Genomic DNA, 11,202 nt, shown 5'->3' on the forward strand with positions numbered 1-11,202 from the left:
AGCCAACGCACAGGGCCCCAGGCGTCCTGTTATTGGTACAGAGGAGCAATGTCCCTGCGCCCATAAGAGGTACAGAAAGGAAGGAGCAGGGATCAGAGTAATCTGTAGCCAGGACTGTGCATGACAAAGCTCATGATGGGAAGGTTGGCTAGTTGATTGGTGGTAGATTTTTTTTTTCTTTTTTCGGAGCTGGGGACCGAACCCAGGGCCTTGCGCTTGCTAGGCAAGCGCTCTACCACTGAGCTAAATCCCCAACCCCGATTGGTGGTAGATTTTAACTCAGAGGTGAACTCATACTAGCGAAACCAATTAAAAACATAGAGCAAAGTACTTGAACCATAGAGATGGGGTGGGCGGAAACACACTTGGAAGGTAAGTCAGCTCACAGGAGGACAACAGAGAGGCACCGTCACTGAAATATGAGGTTTCCATCACCCCTTCCGTTCTTCTGTCGTACTAGGTTCAGTTTATGATAAAGATATCTACCAAGTCCTTAGAGGGCAGCAGTTCAGAGAGCTGGAGGGACAAGTTTCCGGAAGTCTGATCTGATAAAAGTGAAAGTAGATCGAGTCAATGACCTTCAACCCCAGGACACAGCTTGCGTGGGGACGGATGGGATGTATTCACTGTATATTCAGAAGTCTGTCCTATGGAAGGGTGAAAGTTAGGCGGAAGCACCGATTCAGGCGCTGCAGGGTGGCTGCTGTAAGAAGTAGACGTCAAAACGACACGAGAAGGAATTTTCTAGAGTAAAATGAAGTCTCTCAAAGAGTTTACAGTGAGGTTGCTGGTATTTGAGCCCCAGTCCCCATCGTGACCTTTAAATATTGACCCTCTCAGTGGCTTGGATGTCTACTCAGGGAAACCATCACTCAGAACAACGTCTTCTGACTATGTTCCTGTGAGACCGGAAGACTCGGTAGTTCTAAAGCGATCGGGACAGCGCCTGGCACGTGCGAAGCTCAGGACAAATGCCAGCAATTGCAGCTGTGGTGATTATTGTCATTATGGCCGCTGCTGACAAAGGAGAACCTCTTCAGGGGAGGTTCGGCTGTGGCATGCATTCACCACATAGGCAGTTGTGGTCTAAGGAACGGCGATGTCAGGAGGCGCTGATGCGGGATTAGAGACGGAGCACGATGGGCGAGCTCTGCCTCCACCCTAAGCGCCTGACAGCTACACTTAGATCCTAAGCGCAAATATTTCTGTGCAAGCCCAACATTTATGTAATTTTTGTACGTTTGTAACTCTCCGTGGACGGTTTCTGCATTAGCATATAAACCAGTAAAAAGCCTTTTAAAGGTATTCAAAATCATGATAAAGTAGAGAGAGAGCCACATTTACTCTCCCATTTAATATATATTAGGTGCTTCATGCCTATCAGGCCCTGTGATAGGTATTTGACATAATCATTTGAATACTAATGAGCCACCGGTCCCCTGCCTTCCAGGAATTTACAATTTGGGCAGACTCTTGGAAAGAAACCACAAAATATTAACACTAACCCAGATGGAACTTAGCAATAATTCTATTGTTTGAATGTGAACTGTCACCACACAGGCTCATGTGTTTGAACATTTGGTGTCCCACTGGTCATGCTGTTTGGGGAGATTATGCAACTCTGGGGACAGGATGTCTATCTAATGGACTTAGGCTACCAGGGGTGGAACTTGATGTCCACACCCACCTGTAGTTCCAGTCTAGGTCTCTGTTTCTTCCCTGTCACGATGTGACCAGCCACCTCCTTCTCCTGTTCACTAAGCTGTCTGACCCCAAGTCAACCCTTTCTCTGTCATGTGACTCCTGCTAGCTTCTGTAGTACAGCCATGAGAAAAGTAGCCAATGCACTTAGAGTCTACAGTTCTAGAAAATTCTTCCTGGGACAAGTTGAATGGAATAGCATCCCAGAAGGTAAGTTCAATACAAAAAGGAGACCAAATAAACAAGACCCAGCCCTAGAACCGGCCTCAGAGTTGTAGAAACATGTAAGGTAAAGTTGCCACAGGTCACTCCATTTTTGGAAAGGGAAGTACAGAGACAGGAAATAGCAATCCACATGTGATGCCACAGAGAAATGTCTGCTGTGGAAAGAACATAGAAATACTCTTTCTCTGTTGAGATTTATTTATTTTATGTAGGTGAGTACACTGCAGCTGTCTTCAGACACACCAGAAGAGGGCATTGAATCCCATTACAGATGGTTGTGAGCATTGTGTAGTTGCTAGGAATTGAACTCTGGACCTCCGGAAGAGCAGTCAGTGCTCTTAACTGCTGAGCCATCTCTCCTGCCCCTAGAAATACTCTTTAAAAAAAATGATAAAATGGGGTAGAAAACAAAACCTAAGTTAAATTCAGATCTGATGGAGTGTTTCAACAATGAGCACAAAAATAAATAAAAATAAAAATAAAAATAAAGGCTGTTGGGTACTTTTACGTTGGATAGAAGATCATATGCTTTTTTGTTGAAGATAATTTCTGTCACACGATATATTCTGATCCCAGTTTCCTATCCCTTATCTCTTCTAAGATCCTCCCTCCCCTCCCTCTCCTTCCGTCCCCCTTTATCTCTCTCTCTCTCTCTCTCTCTCTCTCTCTCTCTCTCTCTCTCTCTCTAACAAACAACCAGAATTTAAAAAGAAAGGAAAATCAGGAGAGACCCACTGGACACACACGCGCGCGCGTGCACGCGCACACACACACACACACACACACACACAGAGGAATAGGACACAAAGCCAATGATTTTAAGGACACAGTTTCAACAAAAGAAATTTGAAGTAAAACGAACATTTTCTTGCAATCAGTTTTCATACATCCTGATGGAAAGTAAAGTCTTCCAGGAAGTCATTACAGAGCACACTAAGACACGTAACTATTTCAAATCTCCAAAGCCAGATGGTACTCATTGTGAGAACCCAAGAGGCTTCCCGTGTGAGTGGCCATGGTATGGGTCAGGGCAAAAAACCCAGCCTAGGTGCTGCTGCCTTCTTACTTAAGAGCGCGCTCCACCGGGAGGCTTCCTTGAATAAAGATTTGATGTTTGTGTCTCATCATCTGTTAGTCCAGGAGAATTGTTTGGGGAAATTAGAAAGTTGGTCTGTTCTCAAGAGATACAAAAAATTAAAAAAAACAAAAACAAAAAACAAACAAACAAAACTCTGAACCTCTTGGATTCTCAGACACTCGCTTCAAAGACTTAATTGAATCAATATGCAGTTGCAATCTTGATATATTCTGAGGTTTAAAAAAATAAAATCAATATTCAATTTAAATTGTTTCTAGAGAAGGAGAACAAAATAGAAAGATAACTAATCTGATGAGATTTTTTCAAAAAGTGATTTGTATTTTTGGTTTTGTTTCATTTTCAACCAAATTTTCCTATAAAGGATATATATATATATATATATATATATATATATATATATAGTCTAGAATTAGACTATATAGACTATATATATATATAGACTATATATATAGACTATATAGACTATATATATATAGACTATAGACTATATATATAGTCTAGAATTAGGAAAGGTGTTTGAAACAAAAGCATTATAATATACCAACTTTAAGGCATTCAGTAAAACATTTATCTTAGGGGCTATAAAATTAATCATGGTGACTTTACTCAGGAAGATTTAGACTAGGCAGCACAATGAGAGTTAATTCAACACACTCCAGGTTCGAATCCAACTAGAGACTCTAAGGCAGACGGTGTGAGATGGAAAAGTCTAGCATTATTATATCCTGCAATAGAAAAGATTTGATATCTCATGGATTATTCTCAATGTAATCTCAGTAGCTCCGTATTTGTATTTTAGCCAATACATAGTAACGAGGGGGGAAAGAATGCTATGAGAAACCAGCAGCTATAAATTCTGCCTAAGAATTGACCACTTTACCATCCATAAATCAAAAGTATTAGACTATCGCGTCAATGATTATGATAGGAAAACCAGAGAAGTTTCTGTTTCAAGTCATTAATTATATTTGTCTCCATAAAAATAGAAATCCTATCAATTTCTCATAAATAATGTGAAGTTCTCAAAAAGCTAGGGTGTATGTATCTGAAGAAAAAAAAAGCATTCATTCTCCTTACCCAATGTCATCAACTGGAACCCACATTGGAGACAATGCCCAACTTGGAATCATCATGTGTTGGCTACCTCTGGGTAGAACATGACCTCTGAGAAATGGAAGAAAATATGATCATAGATGGGAGGCGTTGACTAGTCTTGCAAGATTTTATGAGAAATCTTTAGTGTTTGGTCCAAAAGACCAGTGTATTTCCTGGGGGATCCATAGCGGGGTACAAAACAACCTTTACAGCACTGGGATATTTGTCTCCAGGTCAGAGATATGATACACTGTGCTTTCTGAACATCCGTTTTCTGTTCTCATTGGACTAAACCCAAGTCAAACCCTTGACCTAAGACTGCTGCCCAATCACATGCTTGCAAGTTATCCATGTCAATCAAGTCTGCGGGGCGGGAGCTCCGCCCACAGACTGAGGACATTTCCTTTCGGGAGATAACACCCATGATGTTCGGCGTATGGCATGCTGAAAACTCATCGTCCAACAATTAACTTACTGGGGGTTAGGGAGGTAAGCCGGATTCTTTTTCCCCCGCTCCGTTAATTCATTGATTCATTCACTTTCCATCCCGATTTCTCCCCCCGCCCCGCTCCCGGTCCCCCTCTCGTATTGTTGGGGGACCCACATGAAGGCTGAGCTTCACAACTGCTACAGTTATGCCGGAACCAAGCACAATTCTTACCTGCGACACAGTCAAGAGCCGCCATTTAACTGTGTTCCTACATCTCAGTGTACATATTCAAAATTTGTAGAAGTCGATGCTATTAAAAAGAAATACGAAAAACAACCCCGTGGCAGCTTTAACAGAATTAAAATGCCTTAGCAGCCCTGCCCATAAGAACCTTGCTTTGCATATCTGACTTCTGAAAATGCACGTTCTCTTTGTAGTTCTCAGACAAGTTGCCTTGAGCTGCGGCGATCCAGAATGAAGGTCAAATGAGAGAGGAAATCTTAAATAAATCAGATACTTTTCATGTACACCAAGAATTTTCTATCGCACTGGTCTCTGCCCGGGAAAAAAAAATCAGCCTATCTTTACCGTTTACTTTCTACCAGGGTAAAAATTAGAGTTTGCAAATTGTAAATATAGGGGGGGGAAGATAATTTAGAACACTGTTTTATCACCGTCGACCCAGTGGTTTTCATAACCGAATCCCACGTATTTTGAGAATGTCATTATTGCCTCGCAGTGTTTATAGAGCAGAGGAGAGCAAGCCCGCCTCCACCAAAGGGCAGAAAAGAAACCAAGTGACCCAGAGGAGGACACAGTGTGACCTGTTTATGATTAAACCCTGAGAAGGATAAATTGAGTTAGCCTGGCTGCCTGAGTAGGAGGGAAGTAAGATGCTCGCCGACAGCCAGGTCCCATTTCCCCGCGCCTTTTCCTTCCTTCCCCTGCGTACCCTGATGGTGCCAAGGTTGATGTCTGTTCCTTTCCATCAGGGCCCAAATGCTTCCTTCAGCGCGGTCATTAAAGCTGAGGGAAGGCAAGAATCTTGTTTGGGGATGGCAAGATGCAGTTTGGCTTATTCCTTTGTGCACAGGGCCGGGGGTGGGGGTGGGGGGAAGCGAGAGGAGTTTACTCTCTATTTCAACATCTGTCAATATCTAGCGGCAGACATCTCAGCAGCTGAAGCCAATCAGTGTCTGGAAAGTGCTAAGCAACCGTAGGAGTGCTCCCGACTAACATTACCTCTGAATGTGCATGACCAGGCATATTTCAGTACCGCTGCCAGGCGGTGTTAGTAATGCGAGCAATATGCAGCCCACTTTACTTGCTGACTGGCTTAAAAAGAGAAAATTAAATACATTTCTCATAAGGATATTTTGTGGAATTTTTCCACATCATTAAATAAAATGTAGCCCCGGTTTTAAAGGCATTTCCTGAGAGAAAACATTTCTTAACCTAAACTAGCCGAACTGTGCGAAGCCGTCTGCCTGTGTACACCATAATATTTTTTTTTCTGATTACATGGAATGGGTCTCCTATCATCCTGCAGGCTTTGCCCATATCATTGAATGGTTTCACAGCCATCCAAAAAAAAAAAAAAAAAATTGACTGCAAACTTTTTTTAAAGCGGATGTCCGGGAAATGGGTGCTTATTCAATTTTCTCCTCGGGAGTTACAAGAGAGTGGATGGTATTGGAGATGACATTTCTAAAATAATTAAGAAAAATAACGACAGGCTTTCTTTGACTTGGGCGTGAGGTTCTTCACGACTTCAAGGTAAAAAGCTGCAACAGTGTTTCCTCAGTACTGGTGGAAGGAGGATAAGCTGAAGGGGAAGTGGAAACAGTGGTACAGAATCAAACAGAAAACATTCTCTCTTTGACCAAGCTGTGATTGAAGCCAGGCCCTGTGCACTGGGCAAACACCTTGCGATGACCTGCATATGCCCCCCAGTCCCAAAATACTTTTCTATCTGAAATCTGAATGTGTATTTTCAACTACTTCCCAAGGAAGGCAGGGGTATCCAGATTGAATCCATTCCGGGTTGAGTTTTTGCAAAACCCCTTTAATTACTTTAGATCCCCGGTGAGCTGAGTTATTACCACTAACTTCCTAAGTTTGTGGTTCCTGCCTAGGGAGAAAGGTGCCGTGCAAGGCTTAGGTATCGTTTTTGTTTTCCATCGAAATAGCCACATGAGATACTCTGGCTTTTTTAAAAATAGATTCTCTTGGCCTTTTTGTCTAAGTCAGAAGTTTTCTATTAAAAAGAAAGAAAAATTATCCTCCCAAGAAGGTAGCACATATTTTCTGTCTAATCCCCAGGAGCCTTCTAGCCAATTTGAAAGTCAACATCAGACAGAGGTGAAGCTTTTTTTGTTTTGTTTCAATCTTAGCTCTCACAGCTGCTCAGATTGAATCAAGAAGCAAGACTCTCCAACTAAGTGGCGAACAACAACAGCCAAAAAAGGCAGCCATCTTTTTAGAAGGTTGTGTGGGCCGAGTAGCCAGTCCACCCTGAGTGGGAAGCAAAAGCAACCAAGTTCCCGCCGGAGGTCACAGCTCGGCAGCTACTCCACAAAGCCACCGGTAGGGAGAGAAGGAGCTGCCCGCCCACAGCATAAGCCCAGCTATTCTAGTGCAACTTGGCAAACGATGTCAGGGCTGGGATTTTGACCGAGATGCCCGCAGAAGTAAAAACAAACTCGGGTCCAAGAACCTTAGGGATTCTCGCCCCACATGTGCACGTATGTACATGCAGTCACCGTAGATGCGCCGTCGGGACAAGGGCGCTGTGTCTAATGTGAAACACAGAACAATATTCTCTTCAGGGTACTGGATCAAATTCCCAGTCTCCTAACTAGGTTAGGACTGTGTCCCAGCTCTGGGCAGTGCCTTGTGGCACAGCATAACCTCTCGCTCCACTCCTATTCCCTGTAAAAACAAAACCTTCAAGAAGAAAGAATGTCCTATTGTTGGAGCAGAATTATTTCCCCCAACTTCTCAAAGAGGAGGTATTTTCAGCATCTGGGAAGAGATTGTGTCCAGAGGGGCTTCTTAGTTTTACAGCTGGGTCCACTCAAACCAGTCCGACAAGCCAGTATTACATAGAGGAGCCCAGCCAAACACAGGCGATTCAATCATGCCCAATCCACTTGGGTTCTGGGAAATGAAATAAAACCCCAAAGCTTGACTTTTTATTTTTCTTAGGGCAAAGTCCATTCAGGATGGATATAATCGCTCGCTACGGTTACATATGCACATTTATTTTTAAATAGCTCCATATCCCAAGGGCTCCCGATTTTCATCCACACGGCAGGTAGGAAGAGTGCGGGAAAAAATGATTTTTAACACAGCCTCCATTTTATCTGGCACAGAAAAACACGGGTAGAGATACTCGCCCAGGTTGGTTACGACCAAGTGAGCTGGCAATTGAACCTTACATTTATATCCGGGGAAAGTGCACAGCTATGGAGGTGGGTGGGTAGCTGAAATGTTCTGCAATCTGCTGGCTATGCATCCTGGCACAGGGTTTACAAACGCAGGGGGAAAGAGGCTTCCTCTATTGTGTTTAAGAAGTTGCCCGGGCTGGAGAGAGGGCTCAGTGGTTAAGAGCACTGACTGCTCTTCCAGAGGTCCTGAGTTCAAATCCCAGCAACCACATGGTGGCTCACAACCATCTGTAATGAGATCTGATGCCTTCTTCTGGTGTCTGAAAACGGCTACAGTGTACTTATGTATAATAAATAAATCTTTAAAAAAAAGATAAATCTATAAAAAAGAAGTTGCCCACTCCAACCTCGGGGGGGGGATGTTTTTTTGTGTTAGGGACGGCTAGGGTGACAGACTTTTCAAGAGCATAGCTATGCTGCAGGGAAATGCTGGGGTAAGACACACTTCCCTCGTAAATGGTGATCTGTGTTTCCTCGCCTAACCTTACCCAGTCTTGGTGTTTTCCCTGCCAGATCCCTGCAGCCAGACACCAGATCTTACTCATCTTTGAACCCTACTCGGACTCTGATTGAGTCTCTCTAGTTAAAGTGGCCTGCTGATCACTCTGGCTAGTTGTAGGTCATTAGGCCTAAGTGGGGGTTAATAGATCGGGAGTCAGGTTACTTATGTTTATAAATGGAGAGATTCTGTGGTAAAGAGAACTGAAACTGTTGGTGGTGACCTGAGCTTACGGTGTACCCTGGCTGCAATCAGCCAGAGGAGAGCAGCTGTTTTTCCTTGAGGACCCGGGGTTAGGTCTTGGTACCCTCTGTGGCCTACCCTTCTTGTGGATTACTTCCCTCCTTCTCCAAGCACAGAGTTGAATTAACTAGCAGTCACTGGAATACATGAGTCATGAATCCCCCTTACAGGCCATGAGTGAGCCCATTGCTGCTGCAGTGTCAGCCCTCCTCCTCTTCCTCCTCCTCCTCCTTTTCCTCCTCTTCCTCCTCTTCCTCCTCCTCCTCCTTCTCCCCCTTTTCCTCCTCTTCCTCCTCTTCCTCCTCCTCCTCCTCCTTTTTCTCCTCTTCCTCCTCTTCCTCCTCCTCCTCCTCCTTTTTCTCCTCTTCTTCCTCTTCCTCCTCCTCCTTCTCCCCCTTTTCCTCCTCTTCCTCCTCTTCCCCCCTCCTCCTTCTCCTCCTTTTCCTCCTCTTCCTCCTCTTCCTTCTCCTCCTTTTCCTCCTCTTTCTCCTCCTCCTCCTTCTCCTCCTTCTCCTTTTCCTTTTCCTCTTCCTCCTCCTCCTCCTCCTCCTCTTCCTCCTCCTCCTCCTTCTTCTTCTTTTCTCCATCTTTATTAACTCGGGTATTTCTTATTTACATTTCAAATGTTATTCCCTTTCCCGGTTTCTGGACCAACATCCCCCTAACCCTTCCCCCTCCCCTTCTATATGGGTGTTCCCCTCCCCATCCTCCCCCCATTACCTCCCTCCCCCCAACAATCCCATTCACTGGGGGTTCAGTCTTGGCAGGACCAAGGACTTCCCCTTCCACTGGTGCTCTTACTAGGATATTCATTGCTACGTATGAGGTTGGAGCCCAGGGTCAGTCCATGTATAGTCGTTAGGTAGTGGCTTAGTCCCTGGAAGCTCTGGTTGCTTGACATTGTTGTACATATGGGGTCTCGAGCCCCGTCAGCTCTTTCAGTCCTTACTCTGATTCCTTCAACGGGGGTCCTATTCTCAGTTCAGTGGTTTGCTGCTGGCATTCGCCTATGTATCTGCCGTATTCTGGCTGTGTCTCTCAGGAGCGATCTACATCCGGTTCCTGTCAGCCTGAACTTCTTTGCTTCATCCATCTTGTCTAATTGTCACAGCTGATTATAACATGTGGTCAAGACTGAGTACAAACCGAGAAGGCTCTTGAGCCAAAAGGGGGAAGCATAAACACGTTTAGAGAATTGTGTTTAAAAAACATGACAGAAAAGAACCCATCAGTGAGAGCTTCAAGCAAATAATTTTAGGTTAGGGTAAATACAAGGTTTACTAACTCCATTTTTTTTTCAAGAGATGTGAGCAAGGTTGTATGATCTGAGCGGCATGGGTAGGTAAGAGACTTGTCTGGATGGAGCAGCGGGCTATAACACATTAAGAATTAGGTGCTGGATGCTAGGTGCTGGCTTAGGGGAGGACTTAGGAGTTGAGCAGGGCATGTGTGCTATGATGGTTTGTATATGCTCAGCCAGTGAGTGGCACTATTAGGAGGTGTGGCCCTGTTGGAGTAGATGTGTCACTGTAAGTGGGCTTTAAGACCCTCATCCTGGCTGCCTGGAAGTCAGTATTCTGCTAGCAGCCTTCAGATGCAGATGTAGAACTCTCAGCTCCTCCTGCACCATGCCTGCCTGGATGCTGCCATGTTCCTGCCTTGATGATATTGGACTGAACTAACCTCTGAGCCTGTAAGCTGGCCCCAAATAAATGTCCTTATAAGAGTTGCATAGGTCATGGTGTCATGTGTGTATATGTCCATGTGTGGACACCCATGATCATGGGTGTGGACATCCGTGTGCTTGAATGTGTACATTGGTACACGTGAACGTAGAGGACAGAGTTTGACCCTGGGTGTCTTTCTCTTTTCATTGTCATTTGAAACAGGGTCCCTAACTGAACCTGGAACTCACCTATTCAGCTACACTGGCTGGCCAACAAGCCCCGAGGATCGTCCTTTTATGATATCACCAATCTCTACGTGGCACTGGGCTTACAGGACTGTGACACTTTTTTATGGGTTGCTGGGATTAAACTCAAGTGTCCTGCTATGTTGCAAATGTTTTACCAAGAACTTTAAAAAAGAATGGAAAAGGCATGATAATCTTTTATTCTCTGTCTTCCTAACTTCCTTCCTAACTTCCTTTTTTTTTTTTTTAACAGACTCTCTCTACATAGTCTAATCATCCTGGAACTCACTATCTAGATCAAGCTAGCCTCAGACTCACAGATATGCACCTGCCTTTGCCTCCCAAGAGCTGGTATTAAACCGATGCCCCACCACACTGTGCCTTGTGATAGCTAATCTGGGTTGTCAACCTGACTATATCGGGAATCAACTAAAACCCAAGCAGCTGGACACACACGTGTGAGAAGTTGAAAATTTTCTTGATTGGATAGTTTGAGGTGGAAAGGCCTGCCCTGAATCTAGACCTTTTGAGGCGAGAAGATTCGGTCTA

The 11,202-nt window shown here is 44.3% G+C and overlaps 2 long non-coding RNA genes across 2 annotated transcripts in view; one reads left to right on the forward strand and one right to left on the reverse strand.

Annotated features, from left to right (window-relative positions):
• Positions 1 to 2,106: 2,106 nt before the first annotated feature.
• On the reverse strand, positions 2,107 to 5,643 carry LOC102546692 (uncharacterized). The gene is made up of 4 exons (XR_005489365.2): positions 5,503 to 5,643; positions 4,782 to 4,860; positions 4,103 to 4,189; positions 2,107 to 2,302 (listed from the first exon to the last, which is right to left on the reverse strand). It is a non-coding gene; the product is annotated as an uncharacterized LOC102546692 (long non-coding RNA).
• Positions 4,509 to 11,202, forward strand: part of LOC102546629 (uncharacterized) — a 14,102-nt gene continuing 7,408 nt past the window's right edge. Inside the window, exon 1 of the long non-coding RNA XR_005489367.2 lies at positions 4,509 to 4,609. This is a non-coding gene — a long non-coding RNA (uncharacterized LOC102546629). The remainder of the gene's footprint in view (positions 4,610 to 11,202) is intronic.

This window comes from Rattus norvegicus, chromosome 9 (assembly GCF_036323735.1).
Source record: "Rattus norvegicus strain BN/NHsdMcwi chromosome 9, GRCr8, whole genome shotgun sequence".
Taxonomy (NCBI): domain Eukaryota; kingdom Metazoa; phylum Chordata; class Mammalia; order Rodentia; family Muridae; genus Rattus; species Rattus norvegicus.